This window comes from Oryctolagus cuniculus, chromosome 18, assembly GCF_964237555.1.
Source record: "Oryctolagus cuniculus chromosome 18, mOryCun1.1, whole genome shotgun sequence".
NCBI classification, from domain to species: Eukaryota; Metazoa; Chordata; class Mammalia; order Lagomorpha; family Leporidae; genus Oryctolagus; species Oryctolagus cuniculus.
Window position 1 is genome coordinate 26,207,541 of NC_091449.1, and position 13,797 is coordinate 26,221,337.

Genomic DNA, 13,797 nt, shown 5'->3' on the forward strand with positions numbered 1-13,797 from the left:
AACATCTAAGGGAACCTGTGCAGCCCCCAGAAAGCCGGCCGGCGGTGTGCCGCTCCCCTGCGGAAGTGGGGAATGCGGCCAGGGGGAACTGCCCTTCCACGGAGGTGGAAGGGATAGTAGCCAACCCGGGAAGAACCAGCAGCAAACCCGGGGAGGGCCGAGCAGACGAAAGAACAGCGCAGGGTCCTGTGTCGTTCCTCCACGAAGACGGGGAGCGACACATTATCCAATTTCTGGCTAAATTTCTGCATTTAAGACATTCTACTAGAAGCCAGCATTGTGGCACAGAGGGTTGGGTCACTGTTTGAAACACTGGCATCTCATGACCACTGGTTTGAATTCAGGCTGTTCCACTTCTTGTCTAGCTCCCTGCTGTAGGCTGTTCCACTTCTTGTCTCCCTGCTATGTGCTTGGGAAAGCAATGGAGGATGACCCAAGTGCTTAGGCCTCTGCCACCAACATGGAAGACCTGGATGGAGTTCTAGGCTCCTGGCTTCCTCTTGGCCCAGCCCCAGCCATTTGGGGAAGGGACCAGTAAGGTTAGAAACTTGCTCACTCAGGCTCTCTTTCTCTCATTCTCTCTCTCTCTCTCTAACTCTTTCAATAAATAATCTTTTTTAAAAAGATCATTGGGACCAGCATTGTGGTAAAATGGATAAAGCTACCACCTTTGACACTGGCATCCAACATGGGCCCTAGTTTGTGTCCTGGCTGCTCCACTTCTGATCCAGCTCCCTGCTAATGGCTTGGGAAAAGCAATGGAAGATGGTCCAAGTATTTGGGCCCCTGCTACCCATGTGGAAAACCTGGCTTGGCTCCTGCCTTCAGCATGGCCCAGTCCTGGCCATTGCAACCATCTGGGGAGTGAACCAGTAGATGGAAGAGCTCTCTGCCTCTGCCTCTCTCTGTAACTCTGATTTTCAAATAAATACATATATCTTTATTTTAAAAAAGACATTTAAAAAAACCCTTATGATCATCTCAACGGATGCAGAAAAAACATCTGACACAATTCAACCTCGCTCATGACAAACACCCTCAAAGAATGGGTACAGGAAGTATCACCTTACACAATAAGGGCTGCGTGTGATAAGCCCATTACGGAGTGGGGAAAGCTGGGATTGTTTTCTCCAAGATCCAGAACAAAACAGGGCGTCCACTTTCACACGCTTAGTCAATGTACGATGGGAACTGTTAGCTAGATCGATAAGGAAAGAGAAAGAAATCGCATCCAAATAGGAAAGGAAGAGTCTGTCTGTAGATGAGATGGCTTTAGAAATAGAAAAACCTAACGTCTCCACTGAAACACTGCTAAAAATTGACAAATGCAGTAAAGCTGCGTGATGTAAAATCTGAGAAAAAATCAAGAAAGCAATCCCATCCATAATAGCTATCAAAAAATAAAATCCATGACAATAAGTTTAACCGAGGAAGTAGTGATCTGTACAATGAAAACTGCAAAACATGAATGAAAAGAAAAAGAAAAAGAAGACATCCCACATCTGTGGTTTGGAAGGATTGGTGGTTAAAATGTCCATACTACCCCAAGTGATCTACAGGCTGAATTCAACTCCTATCAGAATACCAATAACATTCTTCAACAAAATAGAAAAAAAGATCCCTAAAATTTGTATGGAACCACAAAAGGCCCTGAACAGCCAAAGCAATTCTGAGCAGAAAGGACAAAGTTGGAGGCCTTACAATTCCCGACTTTAAAACAAAGGATAATAACCAAAACATGATGCTGGCATAAAAGCAGACACACAGATCAATGGAGCAACAGAGAACTCAGTCATAAATCTCTAATATTTACAGCCAACTATTTCTCAGCAAAGGCAACAAGAGCATAGAGCGGAGAAATGAAAGTCTTAAGTAAGTTGTTCTGGGAGAACTGAGTATCCATCCGCTGAAGAATGAAGTAAACCACCACCTCTCACATTTACGAGAAAAATCTCAAAATAGATCAAAGGTTTAATTTAAGACCGAAACTATGAAACTACCAGAAAAAAAATATCAGAGGATCTTCAGGATAATAATCTGGGCAGTTTATTGGATATGGTCCAACACAGACAATAAAAGCAAAAACTGACAGATATGATTATATCAAAATAAAAAAAAAACTTTTGGACAGCAAGGGAAACAATCAATAGAGTGAAGAGAAACCCTAGCAAACAGGAGATGATGTTTTACAACTGTTCATCTGGCAAGGGGTTGATTTCCAGAACATATAAAGAACTCAAACAATTCGAAGAGAAAAAAGATCAAACTCTAAAAAGGGCCAATGACTCAAGTAGACCTTTCTCAAAAGAGAGTAGATAGCCTCAGTATACGAAGAAATACGCAACATCATCCATCAGAAGTACACAGATCAAAACCTCAATGAGATCTCATCTCACCTCCCATTCGAATGGCTCTTAGAAAGACAAAACATAACACATGCTGGTGAGGAAGTGGAGAAGGGGGAACTCCTGCACACTACTGATAGGAATATAAGTACTATAGTCTGGCCGGCGCCGCGGCTCACTAGGCTAATCCTCCGCCTTGCAGCGCTGGCACACCGGGTTCTAGTCCCAGTCGGGGCACCGGATTCTGTCCCAGTTGCCCCTCTTCCAGGCCAGCTCTCTGCTATGGCCAGGGAGTGCAGTGGAGGATGGCCCAAGTGCTTGGGCCCTGCACCCCATGGGAGACCAGGGGAAACACCTGGTTCCTGGCTTCAGATCAGCGTGGTGCGCCGGCTGCAGCGACCACTGGAGGGTGAACCAACAGTAAAGGAAGACCTTTCTCTCTGTCTCTCTCTCACTGTCCACTTTGTCAAAAATAAAAATAAAAAAAAAATAATAAAGTACTATAGTCATTATGAAAACAGTATGGAGTTTCTTCCAAAAAAAAAACTCAAAAAAAAAAAATCAGAAATGGAACCATCATGTGATTCAGCCACCACACATATGGGGTATGTATATCCAAGGGAGGTGTTGAAGAGACATTGGCAATCTTGTGTTTACTGCAACACTGTTCACAATAGCCAAGTTATGGAGCCATCCTTAGTGTCCACTGATGGACACATTGATAAGACAGTGTGGGATACATATAATGAAACTGGAGGACATTATGTTAGGTGAAATAAGTCAGCTACACAAAAGCAGGTATCTCCTGTTCTCACTTAAATGTGTAAGCTAAAAAACTGATCTGAATGAAATGGAGAAGAGAATAGTGATTAGCAGAGCCTTAGAAAAGTTTCAAGGAGGGAGAGACGGAGAGAGGATGGTTAATGGATACTGGGGTGCAGTTGGAGAGGAGAAATAACTTCTAACGTTCTATGGCGCAGAAAGATAACTATGGTTTACAACAATTAATTAAAGATTTCAAAATATCTGGTAGAATTATGAATGTTCCCAATACATAAAAAAAAACTTATGTCGATAGCACTGGATATGCCAATTACACTCTGATAGTTACACACTGTATATATGTCGGCCGCAGCGCGCCAGCCGCGGCAGCCATTGGAGGGTGAACCAATGGCAAAAGGAAGACCTTTCTCTCTGTCTCTCTCTCACTGTCCACTCTGCCTGTCAAAAAAATAATAATAATAAAAAAATAAAAAACATCACACTGACTTCATAAATATGTACCATTGCTATGCAAATCTTTAAAATAATTATAAATGAAAAAAATTAAAGCAGAAATCAATGAAATTCAAAACTGAAAATCATTAGAGAAAATCAAATCAAAAGCTTATTCTTTGATAAATAAAATGAACAAGTGGCTTGCCAGCCAAAACTAAGAAAAAAAAAGAACACAGCTGCTCATATCAGAAATTAAAGAGAGGGGCCAGCACTGTGGCGGCAGTGGGTTAACACCCTGGCCTGAAGCGCTGGCATGCCATATGGGCACTGGTTCTAGTCCCAGCTGCTCCACTTCCGATCCAGCTTTCTGTTGTGGCCTGGGAAAGCAGTAGAAGATGGCCCACGTCCTTGGACCCCTGCACTCGTGCAGGAGACCTGGAGGAAGCTCCTGGCTCCTGGCTTCAGATCGGCGCAGCTCTGGCCATTGTGGCCAACTGGGGAGTGAACCAGTAGATGGATGACCTCTCTCTCTCTCTGCCTCTCCTCTGTGTAACTCTGACTTTCAAATGAATAAATAAATCTTTAAAAAAAAAATTAGAGAACATCGCTATAGAGCCACAGATTAAAATAACCAAGGAATACTATGACACCTATATGCCCAGATTTGATAACCTAGATGAAATAGGCCAATTCCCTGAAAGACATAATCTGCCCCAGACTCATATAGGAAGAAAGAAGCAACCTGAATATGACTGTATCTATTAAAGAAACTAAATCAATTCTTAACAACCTTGCAAAATAAGAAAACATCAGGCCCAGATGAGCACCTTAGTGAACCTACTGAACATTTAAAGAAGAAATAAAGGAATTGTCTCCAATCTCTTTCAGCCAATAGAAGCAGGAGGGACACCCCTAGCTCATTCCAGAAGTTCAACATTACCTCAATACCAAAACCAGGCAAAGACATTATTAAAAATCAGATAAACACCTCTCAAAGACACAGACGCAAGAATCTTTAACAAAGTACTAATGAATTGAACCTCCGATATAGTTGGAAAAGAACTATACACCACAACCAAGTGAATTTATCTCAGGTACACATCCTGGTTGAAAATCTGAGAATTAACACAAGTCATCACATCAATAATCTAATGAAGAAAAACACAATTATATTAATAGATTAAAAAATTTAATGAAATCCAACACCAATTCATGATTTTAAAAAAATACCTCTGCGCAGGCACTGTGGTACAATGGGCTAAGCCACCACTTGGGACACCCACGTCCCATACTAAGTGCTCATTCAAGTCCTGGCTGCTCTGCTTTGGATCCAGCTTCCTGATAAAGTATCTGGGGAGGCCAAAAACTATGACCCAAGTGCTTGGGCCCTACCACCTGTGCTGGAAACCCAGCTGGAAGTCCTGGGCCCATGGCTTCAGCCTGGCCCAGCCCTGGCTGTCGAGGCACTTGCAGAGTGGATGGAAGGTTTCTTTCTCTCCTTCTCTCAATTCTTTCCCTTTCAAGAAGATGAAATAGGGGCCGGCACTGTGGTGCAGCAGGTTAAAACCCTAGCCTGAAACGCCGGCATTCCATGTGGGTACTGGTTCGAGTCCCGGCTGCTCCACTTCTGATCCAGATCTCTGCTATGGCCTGGGAAAGCAGTGGAAGATGGCCCAAGTCCTTGGGCCCCTGCACCCACGTGGGAGACCCAGAAGAAGCTCCTGGCTTTGGATCAACGCAGCTCCAGCCATTGCGGCCATCTGGGGAGCAAACCAGCGGATGTAAGACCTGTCTGTCTGTATACTTCTCTCTGTAACTCTGATTTTCAAATAAATAAAATCTTTTTTTAAAAAAAGATGAAATAAACATAAAAAAAAACTCAGTAAATTAGGAATTGAAGGACTTTCCTCAATTTGATTTTAAAAGTATCAGCAAAAACTCTATAACTATTTAATGATGAGAAACTCAGTTTTCCCACTAAGATCTGGGACAAAGCAAGGATGTCCCCTCTCACTACTTCTTTTCAACACTGTACTGGAAGCTCTTGTTAAAGACCAAAAAAGAACAAGTATACATATTTGGAGGGAAAAAATCAAACGACCTGCTTGCAGATAACATGATAAACTTTATAGAAAATCCGAAAGGATGAATAAAAAACCTACTGAGCTACTCAGCACTTATAGCGAGGCTGCAGGATACAAGGTTAATATGCAATGGTCAATTATTTCCCTGTATACTCGCAGTGAACAAGCAGAATTTGAAATTTAAACAAATACACTATTTATTTTAGTGCCCCCCAAATGAAAAACCTAGATCTAAACATATATGTGACCTACATGAGGAAAACTACAAAACTCTGATTAAAGAAATAAAAGAAGCAAACACACGGAGCAGTATTCTGTGTTCACGGATGGGAAGGTTCAATGTGCTCAAGATGCTGGCTCGTCCCAATCTGACCTGTAAGTTCCACATACTAACAATTACTATCCCAGCAGGTTAACTGGTAGATATTTACAAACTGATTCTAAAACTTACGTGGAGAGGCAAAGACCCAGAAGACCCCACACCATATTGAAAGAGCACAAAGTTGGAGGCCTGACACTTCCCAACTTGACCACAAGGCTACAATAAGCAAGACAGAATGGAATCAATGAAAGAAGCAGCAAATAGGTCAATGAAACAAAATACAGAGCTCATATGTACAGCCACATGGAACAGTCAACTGATTTTTACCAATAAAGACAGGCAATATGATGGAGCAAAGAGTCTTTCCAACAAATGATGCTGGAATTCGACATCCACATACCAAAAACCCATCCAGACACAGACCTACATCCTTCACAAAAAGTAACTCAAAATGAATCACAGGAATACATGTAAAATGCAAAATGATAAAAGCTCTAGAAGATAACTGAGAAAATCTAGAAGACTTAGCCATGACTTTTCTCATATGACACCAAAGGCACGATCCATGAAACAACTGATCAGCTGGACTTAGTCAAAGTTACAATGGTCTGGGTCAGGCATTTGGCCCAGCAGTTAATAGCTGGGTTTGATTCCCAGCTCCAGCATCTGATTCCTGCTTCCTTCTAATGCAGACCCTGAGAGGCAGCAGTGATGGCTCAAGTATGAGGCTCCTGCCACCCAAGTGGGAGACGTGCATTGAGCTCCTGGCTCTCGACTTTGGCCCTATTGAGGGCGCTTGGGGAGTGAACCAGCTGATGGAAGTTTTCTATCAAATTTAAACAATTTTTTTTTAATATTTTATTTTTATTTTTTAAAAAATATGCCAGCACTGTGGCATAGCAGGTAAAGCCGCCACCTGCAATGCCGGGATCTCATATGGGCGCTGGTTTGAGTCCCGGCTGTTGCACTTCCGATCCAGTTCCCTGCTGTGGCCTGGGAAAGCAGTGAAAGATGGCCCAAGTCCTTGGGCCCCTGCACCCACATGGTAGACCCAGAAGAAGCTCTTGGTTCCTGATCAGCGTAGCTCCAGCTGTTGTGGCCAACTGAGGAGTGAACCAGCAGATGGAAAACCTCTCTCTCTCTGCCTCTCCTTCTCTCTCTGTTACTCTGACTTTCAAATAAATAAATAAATCTTAAAAAAAAAAAACTATAACTAGAGAAAAAGAGAAATTTTTATAATAAGGATATTAACCAACAAGATATAACACCTAGCAGAGCCCCCCCAATACATTAAAAATTAATAAGGATCAAAGATATGAACACTCAGGTAAGGTACTAAGGCATTAGTACCACCACCCCAAACAATGGACAGAAAAAGTTGACAAAAGTGTCAAGAACACAGAAGATGGGACATGTACAGGGCACCCAATAAATAACAGAATGTATATTCCTGAGAACACAGGGGAGAATATATGCTACCATAAAAAGTAAGTCTCAATCAATTTTAAAAGGCTAAAGACATACCATATTTGTCCTCTAAACACAACAGAATTAAAGTAGCAATCAACAGAAAGAAACTTGGGAAATCACTAACAGAGATTTTAAAATGCATTTTTAATAACCATGGTTCACAGGAGAGATCTCAAGAGAAACTAGGAAATATTTTTAAAAGAAAATGGAAACAACAAATTTCACTGGATACAGCTGAGGCAGTGATTGGGGAATAGTGTATGCTTCCAAATGCCCACGTAAGAGTGATCTCAAGAAAGAACACCTTAACACACTATAAAAGGAAGATCAACCTAAGCCCAGAGCAGGATAGGGATGAAAGAAAATTCTCCAGGTGATCTTAAACCAATGTAGGGGCTGGTGCTGTGCAGTGGGCCAAGCCTGCACCTGCAGCACCAAGCCAGCATCCCATATAGGCACTGATTCCTGTCTCAGCTGCTCCTCTTCCTATCCAGCTCTCTGTTTATGGTCTGGGAAAGCAGTGGAAGATGGCCCAAGTGGTTGGGCCCTTGTTACCCATGTGGGAGACTAGGAAGAAGCTCCTGGCTCCTGGCTTTGATCAGCCCAGCAGCTCCGGCCATTGCGGCCATCTGGGGAATGAACCAGTGGATGGAAGACCTTTCTCTCACTCTCTATTAACTCTGCCTCTCAGATAAATAAATAAAAACCTTAACAATTTAATAAAACAGAAAAGAATAAAGAAAAATCAAGCATGCCAAAAAGCTAGTATCAAAAGATCGTCAACAGACCTTTGGCTAAACTGATTTTTAAAAAGATACAAATTAGCAAAACCAGAAATATAATTACTACCAATCCTACAGAAATTAAATGGAATATATGGAAATATCATGAAGAACTTTAAGATGACAAATGAAATGGAAAAATTCCTTGAAAGAACCAAGTTAACAAAATAAGCTCAAGAAGAAATAAAAAACCTAGATAGACTGATAGCAAGGAACTGCGTAGCAATTAAAAATATTCCCATAAAATATTCAAATAAAAATAAAATCTTTAAAATAAATAAATCTTTTTATATAAATAAATAAAATCTTTGTAAAAAGAAAAACAGGCACATTCAGTTTCACTAGAACATTCTTTCAAACATTTAAAGACAAAATAGTATCAGTCCTTCACAAACTCATCCAGGGCGGGGGGCAGCTCCTATCTCACTCTGTGAGTTAATTAACCTTATCTTTATGCAAAAGGCACACAGAGACATTACAAGAATAAAACATCAGTATCAATCATGAATATTTACCCAAATAACTTCAACAACATATGAGCAAATTGGGGGCTTGTTGTGGCACAGGGGGTTAAGCCATCACTTGAGAGACTTGCATCCCATACTGCAGTGCCAGTTCAAGTCCCTACCACTCTACTTCCAATCCTCCTTCCTGGTAATGCACCTGGGAAGACATTGAAAGATGGCCCAGGTTACTTGGGCCCCTGCCACCCGTGTGGGAGACCCAGATGGAGTTCCTGACTCCTTGATTCAGCCTGGCCCAAACCTGGATGTTGTGGCCACCTGGGGAATGCACCAGTAGAAGGAGAATCTCTGTGTCTCTTTCTCTCTGTCACTCAGCCTTTCAAATACATAAATAAATCTTTAAATACATAAATATCCAAAACAAATTCAGTACCATGTAAAAAGGATTAGCATAGCATAAAATGAGATTTATCCCAGGAATGCAGGGTTGGTTTAACCAAAGAAAAATCAATTAATGTAATATACTACATTAATAAAAGGTGCACAAAAAGCATTTGATAAAATCCAACCCTCTTCATGAAAGAAAAAAAACAGGGATAAAAGAATTTTGGGGCAGGTGCCATGGCTCACTTGGTTAATCCTCTGCCTGCAGTGCCAGCATCCCATATGGGCACCGGGTTCTAGTCCCGGTTGCTCTTCTTCCAGTCCAGCTCTCTGCTGTGGCCTGGGAGGGCAGTGGAGGTTGGTCCAGGTGCCTGGGCCCCTGCACCCACATAGGTGACCAGGAGGAAGCACCTGGCTCCTAGTTTCGGATTGGCGCAGCGCCGGCCATAGCAGCCATTTGGGGGGTGAACCAATGGAAGGAAGACCTTTCTCTCTCTCTCTCACTGTCTAACTCTGTCAATAAATTGAAAAAAAAAAAAAAAAGAATTTCCTCAACCCAGTAAAAAGCAGCAATGAAAAGCCTTTAGTCAACAGCATACTTTATGATGAAGCCTGAATACCTTCTCCCTGGAGTCAAGAGAAAAGACAAGGATGTCTGTTCTTACCACTGTTGTTCAATCTTTACTCAAGGTTCTAACCAGCGCAACCAGGTGAGAAGAGAGACATGAGTCAGATTGGAAAGAAAGAAGTACAAGTCTATTCACAGACAACACAGCCAATCCTAATACACCACACACACACACACACACACACACTGGCAAGAATTAATAAATGAGTTCAGGAAGATTGCAGAATACAAAGTCAATATACAAAAATCAACTGTATTTCTAAAGATGAGTAATGAACAATTCAAAAATGACATTAAGGAAACAATTCCATTACCTACCAAAAAGAATTAAAAATTTAGGAATAAATTTAACAAGAGAAGTACAAGTTGTTCACTGAAAACTACAAAACACACTAAGAAAAATTAATCAAGATCTAAAGAAATATCCTTTGTTTATGGATTACAGGACTGAATATTAGTATGGTAACTTTTCCCAAATATATATTGATTCAACACAATCTCTATACAAATTCCAACAGGCATTTTTTTGTTCTCATTTTACTTGAAAGGCAGAGAGACAGCCACAAATGAACAGAGATCTTCCATCTGCCAGTTCACTTTGCAAATGCCCCCAATAGCCAGAGCTTGGCCAGGCTGAAGCCAGAAGCCTGGAATTGAATCCAGGTTTCTCACATGGGTGGCAGGGACCCAAGTACTTCAGCAAACACCTGCTGCCTCCCAGAGTGTACCGCAGCAGGAAGACAAGTCAGAAGCGGAGCAGCCAGTGCTCTGCTAGGTATTCTTACATGGGAAGCTGGTGTCCCAAGCAGCAACCAAATGTACCTCACCCAACTCCCAACAAGCATTTTTCCAAGTGGATAAAGCTAATCCTAAAATCTACATGGAAATTATGAAGGGTCTTCAAAAAGTTCATGGGAAATATATATTATCTTTTAATTCCATTTTTCTATTACCATTTTTAAGTGTCCTCCTGCAAAGGATTGAAACTAGTCAAATCTATTTTTGAAAAGAGCCAAGTTGGAGGGCTAAACAGTTCCATATCTCAAAGTTCAAGTAAAGCTTGGTAATGAGATTATCTGGAACTGATATAACACTGTTTGAAACAACTGGGAGTACACAGCCTTATAATCAACAGCTTTCAAAAAAGAAGTCACAACATTCATTACAAAAAAGTCTTCTACAAAGAGTTCTGGCACAATCAAGCACCAGATTGTCTATGCAAAAAGTTGAGTTTGGACCCTTGCCTCAAACCATATACAAAGATTAACTCACAGTGAATCAGAGCCCTACCTTCAAGTGCTAAATCTTTACAACTTCTTGTAAAACGTGTGGCAAAGAATTCTCATGTAAAATACCAGAAGTACAATCCATAAAGGGAAAAATCTATCAACTGGACTTCGTCAAGACTGAAGACTTGTGCTCCAAATAACATCTATAAAATCAAAAACAGGGACTGGTGTTGTGGTGTAGCTGGTAAAGCCACTGTCTGCAGCTCTGGCCATTGCAGCCATCTAGGCAGTGAACCAGCAGATGGAAGCTCTCTCTCTCTCACTCTCTCTCTCTGCTCTTTCAAATAAATAAATATTTTTATTTTTTTAAATCAAACAAAAGCTAAACACTTGGAGAAAATATCTATGTGGGGGATGCTGAATCCAGAGAGGCCTAGAGGAAACTTCCTGAGCCTGCCTCGAATTTGAAAACCTGACTTTAAGTTTCAAATCCCTGGTAGCAAACACCCCAGCCCCAGGGCGCTTCTGCCTAAGGATCATTAAGGTGGTATAATAGGAGTGGCTAAGACCCTTTTGCATCACATCACCCCACCCCTTGCCCACATCCCCGCATCCACTCTGTACCTCAGCTATATATACACCTCCCTTTTACAATGCAGTGAGACCCTGCTTCGCCTGGGCTCCACACCGCGCCTGATTGTCCCCCGGGTTTGGGGAAGGCTGAGTGGCGGGTGGCGCACTTCCCCTCCTCGGTCAAGGCAAGCTGCGGGCAGCCTGCCTAATTCTCCGGCAGTGGCGAGGAACAGTCACCGCATATCTACAATGTATATATCTTACAAAGTACTTGTATCTGGAATATAAAGAACTCTTAAAACTAATAAGACAATTAAAAATTGGCCAAAGACTTGAATAGATACTTCAAAAATAAACACACAGGGAAAATCACATGAAAAGATCTTCAACATCATCAGTCACTAAAGAAATATAAATCAATAATGGGATATCATAGCCACTAGAATGGCTACTGTAAAAAAAGACAGTAACAAGGCTGCCTTGTTACTTGTAACATGGAGAACTGTTAGTGGGAACATAGAGTTGTACAACTGTATAATTTCATAACAAGTTAAAACCTGAATTTCCATCCAGCCTAGCAATTTCACTCCCAGGTATTTACCCAAAACAAATAAAAGCATATACATGGACTATAAATGTTCAAGGCAACATTATTCTCAAAAGCCTCAACAACATGGGGTCCATGTTTTTGAATGAACAAAACATGGAATATGCGCACTATGGAATACTATTTAGCAATAAAAAGGAACAAAAGTACTAATGCATGCTACAACATGCATGAACCTCAGAAACCTTCTGTTGATTAAGCACACATGCAAAACTCTACATACTGTATAGTTCTATTTTCCAAAAATGGAAATCTAGATGGACTGGTGGTGGCTTGGGGCTAGGGATAAGAATGGGAACTGACTGTAAAGGCGCACAAGGGACCTTTCTGCCGTGATAATAATGTCCTGCAACTGCACTGCGGTGGAAGAGGCACAGCAGGAATCTATTAAACAGGCCAAAGATGCATATTTTAAAATGGATGTTATGGATGTAAATCATACCTTGATAAAGCTGCTTGAAAAAAGTGGAAACAACGTATACTGCAAAAAGACAGTGATCAAAATACTGTCCAGAAAGCCAGCAGCTGTGCCTGCGTGTATTTTTAAAGCTAAGTGCCTATGGTACAAGCATCTAACCTCTCAGTCAGTAGGGAAACAAGGCGGGGAGGGAAGCACCTAATCTGCATAAACAGAGGGTGAACAGAACGCCTCAACCAAGAGTAATCATAATCAGTTATAGGAAACGGTCAGAGTGGCTTGGAAACTGCTGACAGTAACCTATCACATCAGGTATGTATTCGTGCATACATAAAAAACCTAACAGGCTGCTGCTTGTGATACAAGCACCCCATATCGAAGCACTTGTTCAAATCCCGGCTGCTCCAGTTCTGTTCCGGCTCCCTGCTAATGCACCTGGGAAGGCAGGAGAGGAAGGCCCAAGTGCTTGTGCCTTTGCCACCCACGTGGGAGACCCAGATGCTGGTTCAAGTTCTTAGCTTCAGCCTGACCCAGAACTGGCTGTTGTGGCCATTTGGGGGAATGAACCAGTGGAGAGATCCTTTTATCCCTCTCTTACTCTGCCTTTCAAATAAATCTTATACCAAAAAAAAAAAAAAATCACACACACAGAAAAAAGAACTTGTTACACTAGGAAAATATTTAACCAGTTATTTTGTCATGCAAAATACATCAAGAAAAAAAGCATTATCCTTACAGACAGAGAAGGTCACTCCAAGGCCACGTGATGATTCTAAACTTACATGCACACAACACCTAAATGAGTTTTCCACGCTGTACTGTTACACTGGTCAGTTCTCTCCTTACTGTTACCATTCTCCATCTGTGCACGCCTTTCTTCTACACATATGGCCAAACGACACCACTGAAACCCCACCCCCACTCCACCAAAAAAATTAAAAAAAATTCTCTTAGGAAGTTTAGAAACAAAGCAGGTTTCAAATTCGGATTTTTAAAAAGGTGACCTCATTATGAACAAGTAAGATTGTAGAGAACTTACATTCATCACACTTTCTTATTAGGGTCAGAAAAATGTGTTAAAGATGCCTGGAGTTAGCCCCTGAAGAACTGTGCAGTTTAAAGGGGTTGGTTCATTTCAGCTTCTGCATCTTTTTTTTAAAGATTTATTTATTTATTTGAGAGAATTACAGGGAGAGGGAGAGGCAGAGACATAGCTCTTCCATCCAGTGGTTCACTCCCCAGATGGCCAAAATGGTCAGGGCTGGGCCAGGCA